This window comes from Pan troglodytes, chromosome 11 (genome assembly GCF_028858775.2).
Source record: "Pan troglodytes isolate AG18354 chromosome 11, NHGRI_mPanTro3-v2.0_pri, whole genome shotgun sequence".
In the NCBI taxonomy this organism is placed as follows: domain Eukaryota; kingdom Metazoa; phylum Chordata; class Mammalia; order Primates; family Hominidae; genus Pan; species Pan troglodytes.
Genome location: NC_072409.2, coordinates 3,912,527 through 3,940,392, shown reverse-complemented (window position 1 = coordinate 3,940,392; position 27,866 = coordinate 3,912,527). Strand labels below are relative to the sequence as shown.

Genomic DNA, 27,866 nt, shown 5'->3' with positions numbered 1-27,866 from the left:
AGCAAATTTTCCTTTTCTCTCTCTCTTTCTTTTCTTTCCTTCCTTTTCTTTCTTTCTTTTCTTTCCTTCTCTTCTTTCTTTCTCTCTCTCCCTCTTTCTTTCTCTTTCTTCTTATTTCTTTCTCTCTTTCTTTTCTTTCTTTTTTCCTTCCTTCTCTCTCTTTCCTCTTTTCTTTTCTTCTTTTCTTTTCTATTCTTTCTTGAGACAGCATCTGACTCTGTCACCCAGGCTTGATTGCAGTGGTGGGATCACAGCTCACTGCAGCTTGGACCTCCCCAGGCTCAGGTAATCCTCCTGCCTCAGTCTGCTGAGTAGTCAGGACTACAGGCATACGCCATCATGCCTGGCTAATTTTTCTGTTTTTGGTAGAGATAGGATTTTGCCACATTGCCCAGGCTGGTCTCGAACTCCTGGGATCAAATGATCCACCCACCTCAGCCTCCCAAAGTGCTGGAATTATAGGCGTGAAGCACTGTGCCTGGCCTTTATTTCCTTAAACCACTGAGATTTGGGGTCCATATGTGACAGCAGGAGTCAGCAAACTGTGACCCAGGCCACATGTGGCCTGCTGCCTGCTTCGTGCGGCCCTAAGGTCTTGCATCTTTCAAGGTGTACCTTTCCACTGGGCACCTACATGCCTGCATCATAGTTTCAATTTGCCTCGTGGCTCATATGGCTTAAAACACTGACTATCTGGTGCTTTAGGAGAAGGCTTTCTGTGTCTGGCATGGCTGCCTTAGGTCAGGGTCCCTTGGAAGCAGCCTGTGAGAGGATACTTGAGTGTGCGTAGTTTATTTGTGGGGGTGATCCCAAGAAGCTCTGATACGGAAGTGAGGTACGTGATCAAGCTGGCCACCACTGTGAGAAATTTGGGTGCAGTCCCCAGGGGACCTCTGGATGACAGTGGTGAACCCCCCTGAGTGTTCCGTCTGAGGGAGAGGAAGCTGGGGCATTTCTCCCCACTCCTGTCCCTCGCCACAGACGGAGACCAGAGAAACTCTAAATTAGAGGCTGCAGGTCAGGGAGTGCCGGGGAACAGGCAGCGTCAGCCACAGCTGCCTTTGCTGAGACCTTTGCTGAAACCCCTTTACTGGACAGATGAGAAACCAAGGCTAACGGGGGTAAAGCATCACGCTCCAGGCTGTGAAGACAGGAAGAGGCAGAGCCGGCCTGTGTCTAGGCCCGGCTGCTCCTGGGCAGGGGTCCTCCTGCTCTCCTACCTCACTGGATTTCCCAAGCTCAGCCTGGTGGGGTCATGCAGAGGCTGGCGGGGCCTGGCAGGGGTTATGAGGTATGTCCAAGTCTCCTGGCAACGGGGATCGCACCCAGGCTGGCCCAGTGCCTTTGCCCCGCAAGCCAGGGAGCGGTGCCATTGCTCCAGGAAGTCGCCTAGCCTGAGACTTTCTTAAATTCTACCCAGACTCAGCGCCCAGAGGCTGGTGAGTCCTAGGTGCCCGGGCCAGGCCTTCAGATGTGGATTTTCCATGGAAGGCAGAGCCGGGCTGGCACTGCGGGCGTGCGCCTCACGCCTACACAGCACTCGGTTCTGGAATTGGCTCCTCAGCCTGTGATGCTGTGGGCTAGAGAGTTTGCCCAGGGATAATAACCGTGGGCTCATGAAATCACAGGATTCCTGGGGCTGGGTGGGACCATGGAGAGGGCTCTGCGGCCTCTCCTTGTTGGATGGAGGGGGAGAGTGGCCCAGGCAGGGAAGGGTGTGTCCAAGCCTCGAAGCCGCTCGTGGTGGGACCCAGGGACCCAGACCGGGACTTTTTCACACACACAAAACGGGCAGTGCCAGATGGCCTTCTCCAGGAAATGGTGGGTGGGGGAGTCTTAGGCTGCCACGTGCCTGGCGGGCTTGGGACAAAGTGGAGGGAGGTGCTTGCCGGCGAGTGTTCATGGGGACGCTGGGAAGAACCGCGTGGTGGCTCTGTCCTACCTTGCAGGGTGCCTCTTCCTGGCCAGGACCAGGCTCTGCCCAGTGTGGGGGCCTTTTTTCTCCTAGTGTCTATACCACGCTGCCTCTGCCACCTTACGGGAGGTTCCTTCCATGATAACCTCTCTGCCAACTCATTACAAATCATTTGTTTCTCTACAAAGAGCATCCGTGCTCATTGTGGACAATTCAAACAGTTGAGCCAGGTTCACTTGGGAGGGAAAATCTCCCCAGATCCGACGATCAGAGACAGAGACAGAGCTCCGCTGTAATGCCCCAGCCTGGAAATCCATGGTGAATGAACTCTGCGTGGCCCACGCTCCTCACCATCCGTGTGTTTGTCCATCAGCAGTTTCAGTGGCCACCGCTGTCATGAGGATGTTGTTGCTCTTCAGATGGAGAGACCTCAGCACCCTCCCAGCTGGGTCACTCACCCTCCCCTGCTCCATGCAGGCAGAGCTGTGAGCTGAGCCCACATCCCTATGGGCCCAGCCCTCTTGCCCACCTTCTCCCTGCTATGTGCCCTAGAGCATGGTCATGCCTGAGTTTCTGTACCACCAGTTAGCTGGAGAGGGAGAACCTCCAGATCTGGGTTTGAGCCCAAATCATAGGCCCCAGTTGGCTCTGCTGGAATTCCCATCAGGCGGCATGGAACCACAGCCCTGATGGGAAGAAGCTGGTCACACTGACCGTCAGGGGCTCATCTCTCCTGTGCGGACCCCTTCCTCAGTGAGGAGGGACGGTGGGCAGGGCTGAACTTGGCAGTCCCCCATGTTCTAGGGCACCATATGGGTGCCCCATGCCACGAGCACAGCAAACCTTCTTTCCTCCAGTCTGCTGGTGAGGGACTTTTAGGGGATGCCCATTGATTTGTTAATACAGATAACGCTCCCTGAACCTTCTGAACTTGGCTTGTTACTTCTGAGGCTGGCTTCGCAGGTCAGGACTACAGATTCTGAACGAATGCCTTTTCTTATATTTTGATGCCAACTGACAAATGACGTCTGCAAAAGCAACCCAGCCCCCACCTCTACCAAGAGTAGGCAGGGACGTTCATTCCCACGTGCCCTCTGCATGGGCGCCTGCTCATTTCCTTCCTTCCTTCCTTCCTTCCTTCCTTCCTTCCTTCCTTCCTTCCTTCCTCCCTTCCTCCCTTCCTTTCTCTCTCTCTCTCTCTCTCTCTCTTTCTTTCTTTCATGGAGTCTTGCTCTGTTGCCTAGGCTGGAGTCCAGTGGTGTGATCTCGGCTCACGACAACCTCTGCTTCCCAGGTTCAAGCAATTCTCCTGCCTCAGCCTCCCGAGTAGCTGGGATTACAGGCACGCATCACCACACCTGGCTAATTTTTGTATTTTTAGTAAAGACAGGGCTTCACCATGTTGGCCAGGCTGGTCTCAAACTCCTGACCTCAAGTGATCCACCCACCTCGGCCTCACAGAGTGCTGGGATTATAGGCATGTGCCTTATCTCCTCCAGGACAGAGGATGCCCCTTCATGCTGGATGCCTCATGCCTTCAGGTATGTGAATACGACTGCAGTGGGTGGCGGTCACCTGGCTCCCTGGCCTTGCACAGCGTGGCGGCGGACACAGAGGATGCAGCCTCACTCAGTCGGGGCCCAGGGCAGCCGCCCCTGCTCGGGCAGTTCTCCGCTGAACAGTTGCGTAAAAACCTGGCTTCCTTTGTCTGGTAGCTTCTCTGAGCCCTTTACAGAGAGTGCATGGAGGCACTGGTGTCCGCATGTACCCACACGGAAGTGCTTCTGTCACTTCTGAGCTTCCCCTGCTGAGAACTGGTGCCTCGGTTCCGCCCAGTGACGAGGGCACTGGGAAACGTCCCTGCAGGCAGCTGCTTCCCACAGTGACTGTGCCTCGGAGAGAGTCAGAGCCTGATGGGCCGGCGGCCACCTCTGCCGAGCTCTGTCCTTGGGATCCTGCCCTGTTGCCCTGCCTGGGGGGATTTTAACCATCTGTGATCTCATCAGTGTTGTGCTGATTTCGTGGTCAAACCATCAGAGTTTGGGGACGTCTGCTATCTGCCTGTGGAAGCTCCACGTTGCATTTTTCATTCCAGTGTGAGATGAGGGGCAGAGGGAAACTGCCAGTGTCAAGCCGTGCTTTTCGTTAGCTCAGTGGGGGAGCAAGCTCCCTCGCTCCCCTACCAGCTGCCCCTCCTGCATTTCACCCAGTCGCCCGGGATCAGGGAAGCAGAAGGAGGGTGCTTGGACAGAGGCATCTTTCTGATGGAAGCAGGAGAAAGTACCCTTGGAGGGGCTGATCCTGAGCATCCAGGTCACCCCCCTGCCCACCGCCTATGCCGTGGCAGATGTTGCTAATTGGCCGCCAAGCCCAGAAGGAGTCTCAGACCCCTTCTTTACGCAGTGCCCTTGGTGAAAATAAATGAAGGCCACCCAAGTGAGAACACGCAGAGGCTGACTCTAGCGCGGGAGTCGGCCACTGTCACTTGTGTTTTAGCAGAGGCTCAAAGGCAGGCAGAGAAGTAGAAAAACCTGATACCATAGAGGACAGAAGGGAAGACTTCAGGTGAGCCCTGGTTGGAGGCTGTTGGTGTTGGGAAGCTGGAAGTGGTTGATTAGAAGCAGTGTCCTGTGCAATGGGCTAGGGATACGGATTTAGTTTTCTCTGGTTGGTCCTAAGTTGGAAGGAAGGAAAACGTTAGGAAACATACCAGTTATTCATCAAGTCCAGGCCACTTTGGGCAGATTGTTACAGGGGTTACTGTTTGGCTTCTTGGACTGTTTGCAAGAGACAGTGGTCTGATGTTCTCTGCAAGGCAGACTTGTGGGTGGCAGGCGGCCTCCTGGGCTGATTGAGGTGGGTAATGCATTGTGTCCTGGGTGGGTTGCTGTGGATTGTGGGTCAGAGTCCTGTTTTTATATGCGATCTGGCCATTGCCGACTTGTATACACAACCTCTCACCTGGCTGGGAGGGGCACTACCCCTGGGTTGCAGGGGGCTTCCGAGATGAAGCCTATTTACCATTCCTCCTAGAAGGAGCACATCTCCCTCCGTGCACGGGGCCACACTCGCTCTGGGATGATTCCAGGTCGTACTGGAACACCTGCTTCATTTCTCACCCTGAGGTGGATGCAGGAAGGAGAGAAAGACACCAGTACAGAGCCCTGCTTTGGATGAGCTGATCGTGCAGGTGGAAAGAAAGGACCCAGCTCCTGCTGCAAGGAACCACCCTCCCCAGTGTGGCTGTCCCCAAAGGAAAGGAGCTGAGTGGGGAACATCCCCTGGGAGGGTCACAGGGCCTTATGATGAGAAGAGCCCAGCCTCTGGAGCCACCAACTTGGGTTCAAATCCAAACTCCACTGCCCGGGGTCAGGTCCCTTCCAGGAGCCTGTGTCCTTGTGAGTCAGGGTGGTTGGGGTGATGTCACCATGTCACACAGTTTGGGAAGGTTGAAGAGGGTCAATGATGCAAAGCGCCAGCATGTGGTAGATGCTTGAGTCAGCCCCTTACTACTGGTGGCCATTTCTTCTAGGGGCTTCAGTGCCTTGTCTATGACAGGGAGGAGAGGTCTGCATGGTTCATATACGGATGCCCAATACCCCCAGGAGGGAGGGGCTCTTTCCCTCGGGGTTCCAGGGGGACAATGGAAGTTGCAGATGGCTGAGCCTGCACTGTAGCAGGTATACAATGATGCAGACACTGTGAAGTCAACTCTGACACGATTACATCCCATCTTTAGAAGAGACAGGCAGTGGGGACCTGAGAATCAACCTCCTGAGAATCAGCAGAGGATTCTGGGCTCCACTTGTGTGTGTGGAGGACGGGCCTCTGTTCCGGCATGGAGGCCTCCCTTCTGCATGAGTGTCCTGATAGGCCTCAGGCCTGTGTCCAAATCTTCACTGCTCTGCCTGGGATCCTGGGCAAGTTATTGGCACTTCAGAGCCTTCCATGTGCACAATCCTGGTGATTAGGTTGGTTCGTTGGGAGGAATCTGTGAGATACGGGGTGGTGGAGAGCATTTAGCCGGGGATCTGGCCAGAGTAACTGCTCAATAAGGATACCCAAGAATAGGCCAGGTGCGGCGGCTCACGCCTGTCGTCCCAGCACTTTGGGAGGCCAAGGCGGGTGGATCACTTGAGGTCAGGAGTTCAAGACCAGCCTGGCCAACATGGTGAAACCCCGTTTCTACTAAAAATACAAAAATTAGCCGGGTGTGGTGGCAGGTGCCTATAATCCCAGCTACTTGGGAGGCAGAGGCATGAGAATCACTTAAACCCGGGAGGTGGAGGTTACAGTGAGCCAAGATGGCACCACTGCACTCCAGCCTGGGTGACAGAGGGGCTCTGTCTCTAAAAAAAAAATATAAAAAAGATACCCAAGAATAACAGAAAGAGAGAGGCGGGGCTGGAGTATTCTGTTATTGTGTCTCTGTGTGTGCCACACCATCCTGTCTCGTGCTGTGTGCCTCTGGGTATCGGGGGCTCTGCCACTTCCTCTCGCCCGAGAGCTCACTGGAGGAACCTTCCAGCAGAGCACATGGGCCACGTCGCTTCCTCTTATCAGAGGAAACTGCAGAAACAGCGACAGCCTCTTTGCCCTGTTCCTGGGGCGTGACCTGCTCCGTGAATTCGGTGCCTGACTCTCCTGTCTTTCTTTTCTGGTTGGCGTGCTCGCAATCCTGGGTCTGGGTTCTCTCTGTGGATGAAGAAGGGGATCTGAGCTAGAAGCAGGATAATCTGAGCTAGAAGCGGGATCCGTCTGTGGTCAGAAATCGGCTCCTGGGACAGCCGGGGGGAGTGGCCATGACCAGGGCTGTCTTTTATTGAGCCCAGAGCCTTTTGGACGGGGGTACATCACAAAGTCATTTCCGCGTATGGATGGCCTACTAGGTGCCGGGCGCAGTGCGTCTGCTGACTCTCTGAAAGGAGAGTTTGTTTGTTTTCTATTTTATAGATGAGGGGACCGTGGAGTCAGTGGTAAAATGATTTGCTGTGGTTTGAACCCACGTCTGACCCCAGGGCCACTGTAACCCCTCCAGTATCCCGACCACTTCTTCCTGCCTCCACCTGCCTCTCAGGCCCTCCGGCCATGGTGCAGGAGGTGCTGGGTAAGTATTTGTCACCTGATTGTCAGAGGACAAGCCATTGCTAACTTGGGTGAAATTCTGCCCAAGTCCTGACAAGAAAATGGGCCACGGGCTCGGGATGTCAGACTTGCATTTTCTTGGAGGCTGATGGAGGTGCCCCTCGCCTGGCCCTTGCCTGGGCTACCCCTGGAGGTCTTGACCCGTGAGGCTGGGAGGTCAGAGGAGGAATGGACCCTACCCTAAGCACCAGGCCGGATCAGAGAAGAGGAGGCCTCCAGCTAAAGCCTGATCTGCCTCTGAAGAATTTTCAACATGAGCATTAAGAAACAGTCCATATGGTTCAGAAAAGCCTGCTCACGCCCTTCCCAGCATCTGCTGCTGATTAAGGATAAGTGAGTTCACCCGGGGGCCCTGAGCACTGCTGGTTTGCGTGTTCTCTACATGGACAGCTGGGATTAAAGCGAGCTCCAGGGTTTTGTGCAATCCTTGAAGATAAGGAGTCCATTTGGGCTTTGGAGCAGATTGCTCCGTGCAGCTGAAGTACTCCCGAGAGTCCGGAGTCAGAGCGGAGCCCACACCTCCTGGGTGGGGAGCTCGCAGGGAACGCCGGGCCAGCGAGGACCGCATTCCATTCACTAGTCCATTCATTCCCTTAGCCAGGTTCTTGCTCTGGGCTGGGTGCCCTGCACAGTGCTGAGGATACAGCAGGGAAAAAACCAAAACAGAACAAATCCAACCCAACCTGCTCCGGCCCCAACAAGCTAACAGCCTGGAGGTGTTAGCCAAGTGACCCGAGAACCAAGAGTGTAACATGGGCAGTGCCAAGAGGGCGGGCACTCAGTTCTGTGGGGGCCAGAGTTGCCTCGGAGGTCAGAGAGGGCTTCCTGGAGGAAGCGGCATCTGAGTCAAGATTTTGAGGGATGAGTAGGAGTTAGTGAGGTAGAGAGCTGGGGCCGTAGCCTCGCCTCCGAGACAGAGGAGACAGGCTGTGCTCTGTGGCAGGAGGGAGTGGGGCCAGTGCCTGGGGTCTGCACAGACCAGGGAGTTGGTGACCCAGGACAGCAGGGAGGAGGTGGGGCCGGGGGCAGGGCCGCACGGTGGAAGCACCAAGGGGATTTCGACAGTGACCACCCCCCTATCCCCTAGAAGGAGAGCTGGGAGCCAGGCTGCAGTAATGTCCCGGGGCCAGTTGTGGAGTTAACCCTTTAGTCCCTTTGAGACCCCGGTGTTTGGGGGATGGGGGTGGGGAAGTGACTGTGTACTGACCCTGACCTGTAAGGCAGTATTTCAATATCTGAAACCCTGGCCCAGCAGTCCTGGCGGCCCAGCCGCGTTGAAACCCTGGGAGCAAATGGCAGGATTCTAAGTGTGAGTGGAGAGTGTGGGGTGGGATGAAGGTGGGGCAGGGACGTCACCAGCTGCCACTCGGCTAAGCTCCCCTGACCGCAGGGTGAGGACAGAGCACACACCACCAGGTCAGAGGCTCCCGCCATCCTGTGGATGAGAGAAGGCGCTGGGTGCTGGGATCAGGGTGACGGGGGGAAGACGGACCGAGGGAGCGGCATCCTGGCAGTGCCCCGGGAGGGCTGCTCTTGCCTTTGCCTGGTGAAGCCCCCTTGGAGCCTCTTTCCAGGCACCCCGTTTGTTGAGCCTTGCCCTGGATTTTCACTGCTTAACAAAGTCTAGTTAGTAGCTGCCTTCAGACAGGCTGGGTGGGGCTTGGCCCCTGCACCTGCAGTGTCTGCCACAGTCGCATCTGTGGTTCATTCTGGAAAACCATCAGCCGGAGCCACCTGCAGTTTTCTTCTCTTTTTCAGACGCGACTAACACTGCCCTTGTCAGGACCGCCCTTGTCAGGACAGCCTGCAGGGTCCTTAGTCTCAGGTGGCTTCCCTGCAAAGCAGACCCCGAGACAAGGGTCTGGGCACAAGTGGCTGTTCTGGAGGGGAGTCTAGGATTTGCTGCGAGGCACCGGGGGAAGCAGGATGGGAAGCAGGGGGCCTGCAAAACAACTCAGCCTGCTGGGGACCCTCCGAGAACAGAGGCCCATGATGTGCCAAGTGGTCCTGCTGGGATGGTGGATGGCGTTGGGATGGTGAATGGTGCTGGGGTGGTGGATGGTGCTGGGATGGTGAATGGCGCTGGGGTGGTGGATGGCGCTGGGATGGTGGTTGGCACTGGGGTGATGGATGGCGCTGGGGTGGTGGATGGCGCTGGTATGGCGAATGGCGCTGGGGTGGTGGTTGGCGCTGGGGTGGTGGATGGCGCTGGGATGGTGGATGGCGCTGGGGCGGTGGATGGCGCTGGGGTGGTGGTTGGTGCTGGGATGGTGTATGGTGCTGGGGCGGTGGATGGCGCTGGGGTGGTGGTTGGTGCTGGGATGATGTATGGCGCTGGGGCGGTGTATGGCACTGGGGTGGTGTATGGCGCTGGGGCGGTGGATGGCGCTGGGGCGGTGGATGGCGCTGGGATGGTGGATGGCGCTGGGGCGGTGGATGGCACTGGGGCGGTGGATGGCGCTGGGGTGGTGTATGGCGCTGGGGCGGTGGTTGGTGCTGGGGCGGTGGATGGCGCTGGGGCGGTGGATGGCGCTGGGGCGGTGGATGGCGCTGGGGTGGTGGATGGCGCTGGGGTGGTGGATGGCACTGGGTTGGTGGTTGGCACTGGGTTGGTGGTTGGCGCTGGGGTGGTGGATGGCGCTGGGGTGGTGGATGGCGCTGGGGTGGTGGTTGGCGCTGGGATGGTGGATGGCGCTGGGGTGGTGGATGGCGCTGGGTTGGTGGTTGGTGCTGGGATGGTGTATGGCGCTGGGGCGGTGTATGGTGCTGGGGCGGTGGATGGCGCTGGGGTGGTGGTTGGCGCTGGGATGGTGGATGGCGCTGGGGTGGTGGATGGCACTGGGTTGGTGGATGGCGCTGGGATGGTGGATGGCGCTGGGGTGGTGGATGGCGCTGGGGTGGTGGATGGTGCTGGGGTGGTGGATGGTGCTGGGATGGTGGATGGCGCTGGGGTGGTGGATGGCGCTGGGGTGGTGGATGGTGCTGGGGTGGTGGATGGTGCTGGGATGGTGGATGGCGCTGGGGTGGTGGATGGCTCTGGGGTGGTGGATGGTGCTGGAGTACTCAGCTACCGTTCCCATCCCCAACTGTTCTAGGGGTCCTTCAGGGGCTCTGGCACTCCAGCATTTCAGTTCCCCTCATTCACAGCCTCAGCAGCCCCCCGTGGCCAGGGAAACCCTTCCAGGAAGGAAAAGGGAAGTGGGGATGCTCTCCGGGGAGTGGCTGCAAGTTGTCTCGGGGTGGATGGGGGGTGGGTGGGGGTTTGGGCCGGGCACTGATGCTGGCTGCTGGAGTCCACCCCTGGCTTCGTCCAAATCCCCTGAAGCCCCTGCCAAGTCCATTCTCATTTGTCCTTGATTCTTCAGGGTGGTGGCTAATAGCATTCCTCCCGAAACTCTTAAATCAGGAGAGCTTGTGGGTCCCGCTGCAGTCCCTGTGGCCCTCAGGCCTTCTAGCGTCACACCTGAGATCACCACCTCCCCCTCCATCCCGTGCCGGTGTCTCTTCCTGGACCGGCACTTCCAGCCCAAGGTTGTTGCCGTGGAGTGATGGAGGCCTCCCTCTTTGAGGGCTGGCTTTGCCCTGGCCAGGCCTGGCTGCTGGGCTTGTCCATTACTGTTACCCTGCTGGCACCAAGCGGGGCCTGGAATCCAGGTCCCTGCCCCCTGACATAGCAGTGACCACAGCTCCTCCTGGTAGGCAAGGGAGGGTTTGCTTTCTTCGCTTCCTGTGTGACCAGCCAGCAGTTGCAGCGTTAGGTCAGCGGGGTCCTCACTACGGTCCCTGGAGGAAGCGCCCCACACCGGGCACCAGGACCTCTCACCCTACAGAGAAGCATCCCTCCTGCCTCCACACTTTCGTTCCTGGCCCATGTCTTCTGGTTACTGGGGACACAGCACTGTGTAATCCGTGGGTTCAAGCATACATCATATCCTGAAGGGTGATGTTTCAAAATATATACATTGTACCTGTTTTCTTTTCTATTTATTAATTTAATTTATCTTATTTGTTTAAGGGTGATGTTTCAAAATATATGCAATGTACCTTTTTTCTTTTCTTATTTATTTATTTTTGAGACAGAGTCTCGCTCTGTTGCCCAGGCTGGAGTGCAATGGCGTGATTTCAGCATACGGCAACCTCCACCTCCCAGGTTCAAGCGATTCTCCTGCCTCAGCCTCCCTAGTAGCTGGGATTACAGCACCAGACACCACACCTGGCTAATTTTTGTGTTTTTTGTAGAGAAGGGGTTTCACGTTGGCCAGGGTGGCCTCCAACTTCTGACCTCAAGTGATCTGCCCACCTTGGTCTCCCAAAGTGCTGGGATTATAGGTGTAAGCCACCATGCCCGGCTCTATTTTATTTTTATTGAGGTGAAATACACATAACCTACAATCCCCCACTTTAAAATATGCAATCAGTATATTTACCAGGTGCAGCCGCCCCCTCTCTCTCATTTTAAAACTTTTTTTGCACTCCAGAGGAGCGTTCTTTACCCATTAAACAGTCTCTCCCCAGCCCCTGGCAACCACGAGTCTCCTTTCTGTCTGTATGATTTGCTTTTTCCTATTCTAGTTCATACAAATAGGATCGTACAGTATGAGTCTTTGGGATCTGACGTCTTCCCTGATCCCATGTCTTTCGGGTCCCCGTTGCAGCATGCATCCGAGCTTCGCTCCTTTCTGTGGTTGAATCACACTCCACTGTGCGGATGGGCCGGTTTTGTTTCTCCATCACCGTTGCTGGACCTTTGGGTGGCTCCCACCTTTGGGCCACTGCATTCTGTATCTCGACGCAGAGGCCATCCCCACCCGGAGCCTTTACTAAGGACTTTAAGGAGGCTTTCCCACTCTGTCAGGCTGGCAGGTTCTGAGTGCCACGGTGCTCCTGGGTCACGATCCCTATGCCACCTCCCTCACAGTAGCTGGTCCCTCATCAGAGGCAACCTCATGCAAGATGCCATGTTGGCAAATGAGATGCTGTATGAGTCCTTGGAAGGTGCAGGTGGTGAGGCCACGTGGAGAGGGCAGGTGAGCCATGCTGGGATGTGGGTCCACCCAGCGAGGAAGTGGCCTCCAGGGTGGGAGGGTCAGCTGGGTTCTGACGTGTCACCGGTCATGAAGAGGTTGGTTGGTCTCCTTGAGAACTGAAGCCTCCCCCTGGACAGCTCGAGTGGCTCTCTGCTCTGCTGGCACGCGGCATTGGCAGACACGGGTGGCCTGGGCGAGAGAACCTCTCGGATGTGAGCCGTCCACGCTGCTGGGGCTGTGCGCTCGCTGTTTCAGCTCTGGGTGGCGGGGAAGGCAGGCTGACTCACTGCTGACTCACGGGCCCAGCATCTCTCCTCCCGGCTACACTCATACCCATGAACCAGGAGGCCCCAGACAAAGTTTCACACGCTTCCCAGTCCATCTGCACACCTCTCCCCCAGGACGCCTTGTCTCCAACTTTCCAGTCTTGCCCTTCCAGGCCCCGACCATCCTTCCAGGCCACTGACCACTGCCCAGGACTCACAGCATATCCAGATCTCCATCCATGTCTCCCTCCATGCAACGTGGATGTCAGGCGTCCTGCTGGCAGCTCCGCCTTTCAGGGCCATTCTGAGAGAGTGGGGTTGACGTACGGTTGCTGCTATGGCCTGGCACGTGCACGAAATCACTGGGCGGCCGGAGTGTGTTTGGGGCGGTGGAAATGCCATGTTGAGAGAACATGAAATGTGTGTGGAAAATAAAGGCAGAGGGCCTGCCTGAGTGTGAGCGTACAATCGCCTGAACTCCCCTGTGGTTTTGCCATTTATTGAATAGTGTAAACCCACAACTATTTTTTTACTGTTTGGTAATGCTTTTCAAATTTTGCAATAAACCCATTCAGCAGCAACAAGCAGAAAAAAAAAAGTCATGCTTAATAACAACATTAAATTTTTATTTCTCTTTCTCGAGGAAGTTGATGATGAACTCATATATAAACTTAGTGTTGGCATTAACCATCCAATATGGGGGCTGCAGTGACACAGGAGAACCGGAGGAGCGAGTCAGTCCTTCAAGCTGTCACTTTAAGAGGACTGGCTGAGGATAAGGATGGCTGAGGAACCCCTAATACAGGACTTTGTGGAGCCTGCCACTTTATTCAGATGAAATGTCTGCTCCTCTAAATGAATTTTGCTTGCTTTTTATTCCAAATTTTCTTGTGCATGGATTCTCAGAACTTTGCAAACCATTCATTGATGCCTGTTTAGCTTGACTCATCAGATGTGTCAAGCAGGAAGTCAGTTACATTAGGTCCAATAATGCTTTGATTTTTTTTTTTCCTATCCAGTTGCAGGAATCTAGGTGAAGCCTCTGGAAGTTTGTTTTATCGCATATGGAACATCTGACGTACAGTCAATACTGCTGCAAATTCAGCAAGAAAATGTCAACATTGGCATTTTATTTGTTTTGATGATGGTGACAGGGAGACGGATTTTAGAGGACCATGGCACCATGATAAAGACGCAGTGTTCTGACTCAGTGAAGAAGCCCATTATTGGGAACTGGTTGCAGTGTACAAAACTCCTCATTGCATTTAAACAAGCTTGATATTCAACCAGTACAAACACAGGGTGTAGCTGTCAAAGTGTGCACATATTTTTATATACACACAGAGTAGCTGAACTGTAGTTTGGTTTGTGTCAGAGTGATGTGTATAGGAAAAACCTTTCCGCGTGGAAGCATGAGCTTTCTTTTTGATTGAGCCATTGAAGAATTACCTTGTAATTCAACATGACGGTATTGAACATTTTTGAAAATGAGTCTCCAGGCCAGGCGCAGTGGTTCACGACTATAATCCCAGCACTACGCGTGAGAGGCCAAGGTGGGTGGATTGCTTGCGGACAGGGGTTCCAGACCAGCCTGGCCAACATGGTGAAATCCCGTGTCTACTAAAAGTACAAAAACGATCCGGGCGTAGTGGCATTGCAGTGAGCTGAGATCATGCCACTGCACTCCAGCCTGGGTGACAGAGCGAGACTGTCTCAAAAGAAAAAAAAAAAAGAAAAGAAAAGAAAAGAAAATGAGTCTCTAAATTTGGTTGCATTTTATTTAAAACCATTTGGAGGTTTTAAGTCAAGCGATTTGACAGACAGTGTCAAAACACTTGAGCTTTTGCATCTTTTTCTGCAAAGGCGAGTACACTGAGGCTTATCCCTATGAAAGCAAGGAGGAAGCAGAACAAATTTAACTACAGGCCCAGCGGGTGTGCAATGTTCAGTTTCAAAATTGAATAACTGTGCTCTGGAAAATTTTTACTTGTGGGAAGAATGCTTTGTTGGTGCTTTTATGTTAAGTGGATACATTTACATTCTGAAACTAAGCAGAACAAAATTGAGAAGGTCATTCAAAAGAATCCTATGTAGAGATGGCCTATTTGAATTTTGTTTCACAAATATATTTGTTGAAGAAGGGCACACTAAATACAGCACCTGTGAGAATATTTGGCATGAAATATTTACACATTTAAGCAAAACAAAAACAAAACCAAAATGAAACAAACCAAAAGCCCCCAAACAGACCAACCTAGGGTTGTCAATATTCCCTACTCAGCAGAAATGGCTGGGTCCGTCAGGTTTGAGCTCAGCATCTGGTGAGAATGTATTTTTCTCAAATAAAAATGCTATTTTATTTCCAGAGAACTGGCTCTGGGGGGCATCAAAGAATTCAAATTAATTAACATAAATTGAATGATTTGTCAGGAATTTCATGAAAAAAATATAATGCCATATTGAAAAAAACACCAGTGACAAGTATTGGCGACCAGTGGCTGAGATACTGATGGGAATGCATGGTTATGTACCAAAAATAATTTGTATAAAGATGTTATTTTATGTTGTGTTAGTATACACAGATATATTTTCATACTTGTAGGAAGCATTATTTATTATGTATGTATGTGTGTATGTCTTTATTTATTTTTTTGGAGACGGAGTCTTGCTCTGTCGCCCAGGCTGGAGTGCAGTGGCGCGATCTCAGCTCACTGCAAGCTTCGCCTCCCGGGTTCACGCCATTCTCCTGCCTCAGCCTCTCGAGTAGCTGGGACTACAGGCACCCCCCACCACGCCTGGCTAATTTTTTTTTTGTATTTTTAGTAGAGTGGGGGTTTCACCGTGTTAGCGAGGCTGGTCTCGATCTCCTGACCTCGTGATCCACCTGCCTCGGCCTCCCAAAGTGCTGGGATTACAGGTGTGAGCCACCACGCCCGGCCGTATGTATTTATTTTTGAGTTGGAATTTTGCTCTTGTTTCCCAGGCTGGAGTGCAATGGCGCGATCTCGGCTCACTGCAAGCTCTGCTTCCCAGTTTCAAGTGATTCTCCTGCCTCAGCCTCCCGAGTAGCTGGGATTACAGGTGCCTGCCACCATGCCTGGGTAATTTTTGTATTTTTAGTAGAGATGGGGTTTCACATGTTGGCCAGGCTGGTCTCAAACTCCTGACCTCAGGTGATCCATCCGTCTCGGCTTCCCAAAGTGTTGGGATTACAGGTGTAAGTCACCGTGCCTGGCCGCATTGTATTTTTGAAAGTAGTTTAGAACTACAGTTGACCCTTGAACCACACGGGTTTGAACTGCATGGGTCCATTTACCTGTGGATTTTCTTCCGCCTCTGCCGCTCCTGACTCAACAAGACCAACCCCCTTCTTCCTCCTCCTCCTCCTCCTCAACCCACTCAACATGAAGACAATGAAGATGAAAACCTTTATGAGGATCCACTTCCATTTAATGAATAGTAAATAAATTTTCTCTTCCTTATGATTTTCTTTTTTGTTATTTTTTGTTTTTTTTATTGAGACAGAGTTTCACTCTCGTCTCCCAGCCTGGACTGCAATGGTGTGAACTCAGCTCACCGCAACCTCCGCCTCCCGGGTTCAAGTGATTCTCCTGGCTCAGCCTCCCGAGTAGCTGGGATTACCGGCATGTGCCACCACGCCTGGCTAATTTTTTGTATTTTTAGTAGAGACGGGGTTTCTCCGTGTTGGTCAGGCTGGTTTCGAACTCCCGATCTCAGGTGATCCGCCCGCCTCAGCCTCTCAAAGTGTTGGGATTACAGGCCTGAGCCACCGTCCCCAGCATGATTTTCATAATCACATTCTTTTCTCTAGCTTACTTTATTGTAAGAATACAGTATAGATACACGTACAAAATATGTGTTAATTGACTGTTATCAGTAAGACTTCTTGTCAACAGTAGGCTATTAGCAGTTAATGTTTTGGGAAACTCCGTCTCTACTAAAAATACAAAAATTACCTGGGCGTGGTGGTAGGCGCCCGTAATCCCAGCTACTCAAGAGGCTGAGGCAGGAGAATCGCTTGAACCCAGGAGGTGGAGGTTGCAGTGAGCTGATGATCGCATCACTGCACTCCAGCCTGGGTGACAGAGCGAGAATCCATCGGAAAAAAAACAAAAAAAGCTTTCTATGGATTTTCAATTGTAAGAAGGGTGGGTGCCCGGACCCCCTCGTGGTTCAAGGGCAGACTGTCTTTTATGGAGCCACCATTTTCATACACCCAGCGAGTCACTAAAATATGCATTCCCAGCCTTCATAAATTTAATGATTGCTGGTGCGCTGCCAGGAGAAATCCTAGGTGTCCTGGTTTTAGGGATGAACCACGCGGTCACCCCAGCTGGGGGCGAGGAGAGGGACGGCTCCTCCTCCCCTGTTATTTGTCTTTGGGCCTTTGCCCCTCCCCTTGACCCTTTGCTCCTCTCTCCTCGTGCCCATCCCTAGACTGTCAGCTCCACGGGAAGAGGCCCCGCAGCCAGGACCTGCCCCCCCAGAGCCCGCTCACCGTGAGCGGTTGAATGAATCAACGCATGCAGGGACAAACCTGTGCGCGCGAAAGCTCAGCTTCGGGAAACCTGTGCGCGGAAATGCTCAGCCTCGGGGCTCTGGCTGCCCACTTGGCCTGGGACCTTCCTGCTCCCCTGGCCCCCCCCTGGTCTGCCCATCCTCCTCTGTGCCGACTTAGCTCAAATACGCCTTCTGGGGATCCCCCTGGCCCACCCAGGCCAGGCGGCCAGGCAGGGCATGGGCTCCAGAACTCCTTGCGTGGTTTTCAATCACAGTCGGGCTAAGTGTATCAGGGCTGCGTGCAGGGCTCGGAGCGGGGGGAGTGTGTCCCTAGCGAAGGGCTCTTCTCCCACCCGCCCCTCACCCCTGCTGAGTCTCCCTCCCTACCCCTGTGGGGCAACTTGGGTGGGCCCGTGGGTCCTGGGGGCACTTCGGAGGTGTCAGGGCAGGCTTGTGGGGGTATCTAGGAGTCTAGTCCAATCTAAATCACAACTCCCCCCTCTGCAGCTTCAGCCTTCAGCCCTCTTCTTCCTGCCGAGGCGAGGGGGCTGCTGGGAGGTTTTGGTCCTGCAGACTCGAGAGTCGCTGGGAGGAGAGGAGAGTATGTCGGCCCCAGGTCCCGGGCTCTGCTCCTGCGCTCTGGCCTCGGGTTTCTCTGGGCGTAGGAGAGGAGGGCAGGTGAGAGGAAGGGCGGGGCTGGGGGCTGCCCATGCTTCTCTCCCGCTGCTAGCAGTCTCCTTAGGAGGACCGCTCTGTGCGTGGGGTGGAGGTGGGGGTGTCTGTGACTTCTTCCCCAACCTGCCCCCAGGACTGCCCCACCCTCCACCCTCGAGCTGGGGGTCCCGATACTCCCGTCGCATCCGTTCCCGTCACACCCTCTCTCTAGCTTCTCTTTGCAGGGCTGCCCTTGTGAGTGGGGTCCTTGAAGACCCTGGGGGTGGGGGCACAAGCCATGTGGCTGGGAACCGCCATGGGCCTCTGGGCACAGAGCTTCTCCCTGTACCTACAGCTGGCAGCCCCCCAACCCCAGCTTCTCCCTTTCTGCCTCCCCCTGCCTCCCTGCTGCCTCTCCACTGCCTCAACGGCGGCCCTGCACCCTCTTTCCTCCTGCAGGGAGCAGACTCGGGCCCTCTCTCTGCACCCAGATGCAGTGGGGCCGGTGGAGGGGTGAGCTTAGGTCGTGGGGGACAGGCGGCCTGGTGGCTCCAGCTGGCCATGTAGCCCACTCTGAGTCCTGTTCGCTCACTGGAGGATGGGAGTGACAGCCGGGCCCGGCCCCTGGTGGAGTCTGAGTGCCAGCTGTGGCCCACAGGGCTTGGTGAAGGGGCCTTGGGGTGAGAGGTGGGTACAGCGAGAGGCCACCAGGCCATGTCCTCGCCCTCCTGCCCTCTGCCTTCGTCCTCTGTCTCATGTGGGGGTGTCCATGGACGAGCCCCCTTCCAGGACGGGCCAGGAGGACCGTGAGCAGCGGGGCCACGTGGCTGGGGAGCAGGCTTGGTGCCTCTCTGTCGCTCAGGCCAGGAGCTCTCCCTGGATCCTGCTGCTGTTGCCTGCAGCTGGGCCTGAGCCAGGGAGGCCATCCTGGGGCCCAGGGGCAGGCTTGAGGTGGGGACGTGGCATCCGCAGCCCTGGCTGGCCTTGTCTGTGGGAGGCCTGGCCAGGGCTGACTCATCAGGAGCTGGGAGCTGAGCAGACCAGGCCCAGCTGTCTGGAGAGTCTGGGCTTATCCCTGCGTTATGATGAAATCACGGCGCAGAAGCCCGGGAGGGGGCTGCACTCGCAGCGGAAAAGCTGTCGTGGGCAGCAGGCTGGGCACTGAGGGGTGAGACCCTGGCCGCCCCCATGTCCAACCCACGCTGCCTGTCTTAGGGTGGCCCACCACGCTCACTTGCCTGGGACTGAGGGGCTTCCCAGGACTCAAGCCTTTCAGCTCTAGGGGTGGTAGAGTTTTGGGCAAAGCAAGACAGTTGTCACCCTAGTAGGGGCTGCATGGCTGGAGAACATTCGCTGGAGAACTCTTGATACAATGGCCTGGCGTGGGGAAATTGGGGCTCACAGAAATTAAGACACAAGCCCAGGGTCCTGAAGCTCCTAGGACCAGCGCCTGGAGTTTTTGGACTGTGGCCTGGCGCTGTTCCTGCTGACAGCCACAGTGGCCTGGGGTGGCAATGGTGGCACAAGGCAATGAGCTCCACCCTCTCCACAATTAGTGGTTCTCCTTCCTGCTCAGCTGGAGGCAGTTTCCAGAATGCTCTGCTCCAGCACCCAGCCTGCATTCCAGATTTGGTGGGCTCTGTGGCAACTGGGCCAGACCAGGGTGTTTAGAGCCCCTCATCCTTCAGGTCTACTGGCGCCCCATTCCTCTACACTGAGCAGCCAACGCCCAGCCTCACATCCTGGTCCTTTTCACACCCAGACACGTCTGTCGGCCCCTTTCCCCTATGCCTTCAGACAGGCACTGGTCCGACCTACCAGCTCATGCCAAGGAACCAGCTTCCTTCAACTGCCTTCCCTGCCTTGGTTTCCCATCACTGCAAGTGGGGAGAGGTACCTTTCACACTAGACTCTGTGAAGTTGCCATTCTCCAGACCTCACCAGCCAGTGCCCTGGGCTTCCCCCATGCCCACCCACAATTGCCGGGAGCCTCAGCCCAGGCCTCACCCTGGCTGATCTGCTGTGCTAGGAAGGGCAGCCGGGCCCCCTGTCTGTATTCCCTGCCGAACCTCGGGCTGGGTCTCTCCTGCTCCTCCTATCAGGGGCAGAGGTTAATGAGCACAAGCTCTAGAGTCAGATAGTCTCGGGTTCAAATCCTGCCTCTGCTGTCCGCACATCAGTACAGCAGGAATACCACTGACTCCCTGCTGGGAAAATCCAGCAGCATCGGCCACTCACTGGCCGCCAGCACCAGAGTGCCCGTGGCGCATCAGGCACGGCTGGTTCCTCACTCACACGGCCTCCAGATAGCTGCAGGGAGACGGGGTCATTATCTTTATCTTCTCCATTTACACATGAGGAAACTGAGGGCCAGGGAAGGGAGGTGAAGGCCAAGTTCCCCCAACTGGTGAGAAGGACCTTGTCTCCAGGTCTGTGAAAGGGGAAAGTTGTAACTGCCACTCAGGACTGGAGAAATGATGCTGCCTTCCCTCCAGGCGTGCCTCCCACACCCCCCAGAAGCAATCATATCTGCCCTTCCCTGCAGAGATTGCCACTGATTTGTTTTTTGTGATGACTGTATTTTTTTTTTTTTTGGAGACACAGTCTCACTCTGTCGCCCAGGCTGGAGTGCAGTGGCACGATCTTGGCTCACTGCAACCTCTGTCTCCTTGGTTCAAGCGATTCTCCTGCCTCAGCCTTTCAAGTAGCTGGGATTACAGGCACCCACCACCACGCCCGGCTAATTTTTGAATTTTTAGTAGAGATGGGTTTTGCCATGTTGGCCAGGCTGGTCTTGAACTCTTGACCTCAGGTGATCTGCCTACCTTGGCCTCCCAAAGTGTTGGGATGACAGGCGTGAGCCACCACGCCCAGCCAGTTTTGTTTTTTGTTGTGGTCTTCATTCCTAAATGATTTCATGTTTTCCAATTTGTGATGCACATAAATGCAATCATGCATTTTAAAAAATTCTGTCCTGGGTCACAGTCCTTGTGCCACCTCTCTCACTGTAGCTTGTCCCTCAGCCAGAGGCAACCTCATTCAAGATGCTGTGTTGGCAAATGAGATGCTCTTTGAGCCCTCGGAGGGCATAGGTGGTCAGGCTGTGTGGATAGGGAGGGTGTGGGTCCCCTGTGTGGCCAGGCTGTGTGGATGGGTGGATGCGGGTCCCCTGTGTGGCCGGGATGGGTGGGTGCGGGTCCCCTGTGTGGCCGGGCAGTGTGGATAGGGTGGGTGTGTGTCCCTGTGTGGCCGGGCAGTGTGGATGGGTGTGTGTGGGTCCCCTGTGTGGCCTGGCTGTGTGGATGGGGGGGTGTGGGTCCCCTGTGTGGCTGGGCCATGTGGATGGGTGTGTGTGGGTCCCCTGTGTGTCCGGGCCGTGTGGATGGGTGTGTGTGGGTCCCCTGTGTGGCCGGGCAGTGTGGATAGGGAGGGTGTGGGTCCCCTGTGTGTCCAGGCCGTGTGGATGGGGTGGGTGTGGGTCCCCTGTGTGGCCGGGCCGTGTGGATGGGTGGGTGTGTGTCCCCTGTGTGTCCGGGCCGTGTGGATGGGTGTGTGTGGGTCCCCTGTGTGGCCGGGCAGTGTGGATAGGGAGGGTGTGGGTCCCCTGTGTGTCCAGGCCGTGTGGATGGGGTGGGTGTGAGTCCCCTGTGTGGCCGGGCCGTGTGGATGGGAGGGTGCGGGTCCCCTGTGTGGCCCGGCTGTGTGGATGGGTGGGTGCGGGTCCCCTGTGTGGCCCGGCTGTGTGGATGGGTGGGTACGGTTCCCCTGTGTGGCCCGGCTGTGTGGATGGGAGGGTGCGGGTCCCCTGTGTGGCCGGGCCATGTGGATGGGTGGGTGCGGGTCCCCTGTGTGTCCGGGCCGTGTGGATGGGTGGGTGTGGGTCCCCTGTGTGTCCGGGCCGTGTGGATGGGGGGCGGTGTGGGTCCCCTTTGTGTCCGGGCCATGTGGATGGGGGGCGGTGCGGGTCCCCTGTGTGTCCGGGCTGTGTGGATGGGGGGGGTGCAGGTCCCCTGTGTGGCCCGGCTATGTGGATGGGTGGGTGCGGGGCCGTGTGGATGGGGGGGGGTGCGGGTCCCCTGTGTGGCCTGGCTGTGTGGATGGGGGGGTGTGGATCCCCTGTGTGGCCCGGCTATGTGGATGGGTGGGTGCGGGGCCGTGTGGATGGGGGGAGTGCGGGTCAGCTGTGTTGTTGCAGGGACTGTCATTTGTTCTTGTGCGTTGTCATGTAATGTTTCATTCTCTGACTATTCTCAATTCACCTGCATTGCTTCCATTCAGGGATCCTGTGAATAAAATGGCACAGACGTGCTTGTGCGGCTTTCCTGCTGGAGTCCGTGAGCGTCTCAAGGATTTGGTGAGTTGTGAGATTTCCACACATTCAAAGGTGGGAGGCAATTCCAAATTGCTTTCCAGAGTGGGTTTTTACAAATGGACAAGCTAATGAGCATTCCCATTGCTCTGAAACCTCACCAATAATTGGTATCTCCATTTTTTTGACAATCTGGTGGGTAATCGTATATTGTGGTTTAACTTAAATTTTCTCCATATTGATGTGCTAGAGTTCCTTGGCGTGTTTACTGGCTACTGCAGGTTCATTATCTGAAAGTCAATTGTTTTGGCCTATTTCTGTATTGCAATGTTTGCCTTTTAAAGATACTGATTTATAGGAGTTCTTTATATATCCTGGATTTGCACCCTTGACTTAGTTCTGGGTTTCCAACTTTTTCCCACACCCTGGCTTGTCTTTTCTCTTTCTTTAGCATGTCTTTTGCTGAACAGCGACATTTATCTTCTTTTTGTTTATGGTTAGTGACCTTGGTCCCTCGTTTGGGAAATCCTTCTGTGCTCTGAGGAATCGTTTCCCAAGTCAGTTTCTTAAAGCTGTAGAATTGCGTTTGCCATGTTTTGGTCTTTGTTTCACTGGAATTGGTTTTTGTGTGCAATCTAAGATCAAGTATCAATTTCACTTCCCCCCCCATGTGGGTGGGTATTCAGTTGTTCCAAAATTGTTTATTGAATTAATTTATCTCTTCCCCACTGATCTCAAATGGCATCTCTGTGAAACACACTTTTTAAAAAATACCTTAAGTTCTAGGGTACATGTGTACAACGTGCAGGTTTGTTACATATACATACATGTGTCATGTTGGTGTGCTGCACCCATTAACTCGTCATTTACATGAGGTATTTATCCTAATGCTATCCCTCCCGCCTCCCCCCACCCCACGACAGGCCCCGGTGTGTGATGTTCCCCACCCCATGTCCAAGTGTTCTCATTGTTGAATTCCCACCTATGAGTGAGAACATGCGGTGTTTGGTTTTCAGTCCTTGCGATAGTTTGCTCAGAATGATGGTTTCCAGCTTCATCCATGTCCCTACAAAGGACATGAACTCATCCTTTTGTATGGCTGCATAGTATTCCATGGTGTATGTGTGCCACATTTTCTTAATCCAGTCTATCATTGATGGACATTTGGGTTGGTTCCAAGTCTTTGCTATTGTCAATAGTGCCGCAATAAACGTACGTGTGCATGTGTCTTTATAGTAGCATGATTTATAATCCTTTGGGTATATACCCAGTAATGGGATCGCTGGGTCAAATGGTATTTACAGTTCTAGATCCTTGAGGAATTGCCACACTGTCTTCCACAATGGTTGAACTAGTTTACACTCCCACCAACAGTGTAAACGTGTTCCTATTTCTCCACATCCTCTCCAGCACCAGTTGTTTCCTGACTTTTTAATGATCACCATTCTAACTGGCATGAGATGGCATCTCATTGTGGTTTTGATTTGCATTTCTCTGATGCCAGTGATGGTGAGCATTTTTTCATTTGTCTGTTGGCTGCATAAATGTCTTCTTTTGAGAAGTGTCTGTTCATATCCTTCACCTACTTTTTGATGGGGTTGTTTGATTTTTTCTTGTAAATTTAAGTTCTTTGTAGATTCTGGATATTAGCCCTTTGTCAGATGGGTAGATTGCAAAAATTTTCTCCCATTCTGTAGGTTGCCTGTTCACTCTGATGGTAGTTTCTTTTGTTGTGCAGAAGCTCTTTAGTTTAATTAGATCCCATTTGTCTATTTTGGTTTTTGCTGCCATTGCTTTTGGTGTTTTAGTCATGAAGTCCTTGCCCATGCCTATGTCCTGAATGGTATTGCCTAGGTTTTCTTCTAGGGTTTTTATGGTTTTAGATCTAACATTTAAGTCTTTAATCCATCTTGAATTAATTTTTGTATAAGAGGTAAGGAAGGGATCCAGTTTCAGCTTTCTACATATGGCTAGCCAGTTTTCCCGGCACCATTTATTATATAGGGAATCCTTCCCCCATTTCTTGTTTTCGTCAGGTTTGTCAAAGATCAGATGGTGGTAGATGTGTGGTGTTATTTCTGAGGCCTGTGTTCTGTTCCATGGGTCTATATCTCTGTTTTGGTACCAGTACCATGCTGTGTTACTCTAGCCTTGTAGTATAGTTTGAAGTCAGGTAGTGTGATGCCTCCAGCTTTGTTCTTTTGGCTTAGGATTGACTTGGCGATGCAGGCTCTTTTTTGGTTCCATATGAACTTTAAAGTAGTTTTTTCCAATTCTGTGAAGAAAGTCATTGGTAGCTTGATGGGGATGGCATTGAATCTATAAATTACCTTGGGCAGTATGGCCATTTTCACGATATTGATTCTTCCTATCCATGAGGGTAGAATGTTCTTCCATTTGTTTGTGTCCTCTTTTTGAGGAGTGGTTTGCAGTTCTCCTTGAAGAGGTCCTTCACATCCCTTGTAAGTTGGATTCCTAGGTATTTTATTCTCTTTGTAGCAATTGTAAAAGGGAGTTCACTCATGATTTGGCTCTCTGTTTGTCTGTTATTGATGTATAGGAATGCTTGTGATTTTTGCACATTGATTTTGTATCCTGAGACTGCTGAAGTTGCTTATCAGCTTAAGGAGATTTTGGGCTGAGACAATGGGGTTTTCTAAATATACAATCATGTCATCTGCAAACAGGGACAATTTGACTTCCTCTTTTCCTAATTGAATACTCTTTATTTCTTTCTCCTGCCTGATTGCCCTGGCCAGAACTTCCAACACTATGTTGAATAGGAGTGGTGAGAGAGGGCATCCCTGTCTTGTGCCAGTTTTCAAAGGGAATGCTTCCAGTTTTTGCCCATTCAGTATGACATTGGCTGTGGGTTTGTCACAAATAGCTCTTATTATTTTGAGATATGTCCCATCAATACCTAGTTTATTGACAGTTTTTAGCATGAAAGGCTGTTGAATTTTGTTGAAGGCCTTTTCTGCATCTATTGAGATGCAGAGATCATGTGGTTTTTGTCTTTGGTTCTGTTTATGTGATGGATTATGTTTATTGATTTGTGTACGTTGAACCAGGCTTGCATCCCAGGGATGAAGCCGACTTGATCGTGGTGGATAAGCTTTTTGATGTGCTGCTGGATTCGGTTTGCCAGTATTTTATTGAGGATTTTTGCATCGATGTTCATCAGGGATATTGGTCTAAAATTCTCTTTTTTTGTTGTATCTCTGCCAGGCTTTGGTATCAGGATGATGCTGGCCTCATAAAATGAGTTAGGGAGGATTCCCTCTGTTTCTATTGATTGGAACAGTTTCAGAAGGAATGGTACCAGCTCCTCTTTGTACCTCTGGTAGAATACAGCTGTGAATCCATCTAAGTGTCCCTGTGTCTGGGTGTCTTTCTGAGCTTTTGATTTTGTTTTCCTGGAGATTTATCTGCTCTTGTTCCAATTCCACACTGTCATGATCATTACAGCCTGATTAGAAATCCTGACAATAAGAAGGGACAGTTCTTTTACCTTGCTTTCCTTCAAGAATGTCTTGGCTATAACTGGCCCTTTGCAATTAAACATGAACTTCAAAATCACTTTGCCACTTCCACAGATTACAATTCTCTTGGGATTCTGAGTCCAGTGAATTTGAATCTATAGCCCACTTTGGGGACAGTTGACTTATTTACAATACTGAGTCTTCTAATCTATTAACGTCTTAAATCACTTATTTATATATTCTGTAATATGGCTCAAAGTCTCATCATATTCTCCAAATATACATTATTTTCTTCATAAATGTCTTTCAGTAGATATATTCGTAGGAACTTCATATTTTTTATATTATGAGTGGTATCTTTCTTCATTTATAAATATTTGTTGCTATCATGTAGAAATTTAACTCTAATTTGTGCATGAATTTTTGTATTTGGCAACTTTGCCAAACTTCCTGTCTGTTGGCTTATCTCCACATTCATACGGCTCTTCTATGTACATAATCATATCATCAACAAATGGTAACTGTTTGGTTTTTCCTTTTCAATGCTGGTAGCTTTTATCCCCTTGTCTTCCTGTCCTGGCCAGGACTTCTAGTACAATATGGAATAGAGGTGGTGAGACCGGACATATTGTCTTATGCCCTGTTTCAAAGGATAGCTTTAAAGTTTCACTATTAAATATGATTTTACAGTAGGTGTTTTGCACACAGTCTTTGTCAGGTTAAAGAAGTTGTCTTTTATTTCTATTTCTCTGTTTTGTACATACTATTTATTTATCAGGTTAAAGAAGTTTCTGTCTATTTCCTTCACTGAAAAACAGTTTTAAATCCTGAATGTATCCTGAATTCAATTATCTTCTTCCGTCTTCACTGAGATGAGCCTATGACTTTTAAATCTTTAATCTGTTAATGTAGTATGTTGTATTAATTTTTCTGAATGTTCAATCATTTAACCTTGCATTCCTTAGATAAATTCAACTTGTCCATGGTGTGTGATTCTGCATATGCAGTTGGGTTTAGTTTGCTAAGATTGTGTTTGCATTTATGTTCATGAGTGAGGCTGGCCCATGATGGTCATTTCCTATGCTGTCCTTGTCAGGCTTGGGGGTAGAATTCCTTCTTTTCTATTATCTGTGAGTGATGAGAATTTTTTTTTTTTTTAAACAGAGTCTCACTTCATTGCCCAGGCTGGAGTGCTGTGGTGCAGTCTCGGCTCACTGCAACCTTTTCCTCCCGCGTTCAAGCAATTCTCCTGCCTCTGCCTCCTGAGTACCTGGGATTACAGGCATGCGCCACCACGTCTGGCTAATTTTTTGTAATTTTAGTAGAGGAGGTTTCACCATGTTGGACAGGCTGATCTCAAACTCCTGACCTCGTGATTCGCCTGCCTCGGCCTCCCAAAGTGCTAGGATTACAGGCGTGAGCCACCATGCCCAGCAGAGTGATGAGAATTTACTGATGAATTTTTCTTGGCTTGAGGTTTTATTTGTGGAAAGATTTTGAACTAGTGATTCAGTTTCTTGAGTGGTGATAGGACCATGTAGGGGTTCTATTCTTGAGTTTGTGATATTTTTCTAGGGACATGTTCGTTGTGTCAAATTCTAATATTTATTAGGAAAGTTTCATAATATCCTCTTATTATAATATTGCCATATCATAATATGTGTAGTGATTTTCTTTTTCATTCTCAATATTAGTAAGTAATTTGTAACTTTTCTAATTTTTTCTTTTGATTAGTCTTGCCAAAATTAGTAAATTTTATTATTTATTATCTTTAAGAAACTGACTCTGATTTTTTATTCTATTTTATAGTTTTCTATTTCATTAAGTTCTTTTTATTTAATTAACTTACTTATTCATTATTTTATTTTTTCTTCTACTTTCTTGGAATTATTTTGCTGTGTTTTCTTCTTGAGATCTGGATTTAGCTGAGTAATTGTCAACCTTTCTTTTCCTCTAGTCTAATCACTTACGACTATAAATGTCTTTAATGTATTGCTTCATGTGGCATTTTGTATTCATAACATTCATGAATTTTTAGCATTCAATAAAAGCATTTTCTAATTTTTGTTAAATTTTGCTTTGAAAATAGGTTATTTAGAAGTGTTCAGGCTGGGTGCGGTGGCTCATGCCTGTAATCCCAGCACTTTGGGAGGCCGAGGCGGGTGGATCACGAGGTCAGGAGATCGAGACCATCCTGGCTAACACGGTGAAACCCCGTCTCTACTAAAAATACAAAAAAAAAATTAGCTGGGCGTGGTGGCAGGCGCCTGTAGTCCCAGCTACTCGGGAGGCTGAGGCAGGAGAATGACGTGAACCCGGGAGGCAGAGCTAGCAGTGAGCTGAGATCACACCACTGCACTCCAGCCTGGGCAACAGAGTGAGACTCCATCTCAAAAAAAAAAAAAAAAGTGTTCATTAGTTTTTAAACATATGAGGATTGTCTAATTATCTTGCACTGTGGTAAGAAAATATTCGCTGGCTATTTTAATTCTTTGAGGTTGTTTGAGGTCCATGTAGGCCTCAAGATATAGTCACGTTTCCTCAGGT

The 27,866-nt window shown here is 51.8% G+C and overlaps 1 long non-coding RNA gene across 1 annotated transcript in view; it reads left to right on the top strand.

Annotated features, from left to right (window-relative positions):
• Nucleotides 1-1,127: 1,127 nt before the first annotated feature.
• Nucleotides 1,128-27,866, top strand: part of LOC134807598 (uncharacterized) — a 36,584-nt gene continuing 9,845 nt past the window's right edge. Inside the window, exons 1-3 of the long non-coding RNA XR_010148485.1 lie at nucleotides 1,128-1,439; nucleotides 8,819-9,096; nucleotides 21,807-21,882. This is a non-coding gene — a long non-coding RNA (uncharacterized LOC134807598). The remainder of the gene's footprint in view (nucleotides 1,440-8,818; nucleotides 9,097-21,806; nucleotides 21,883-27,866) is intronic.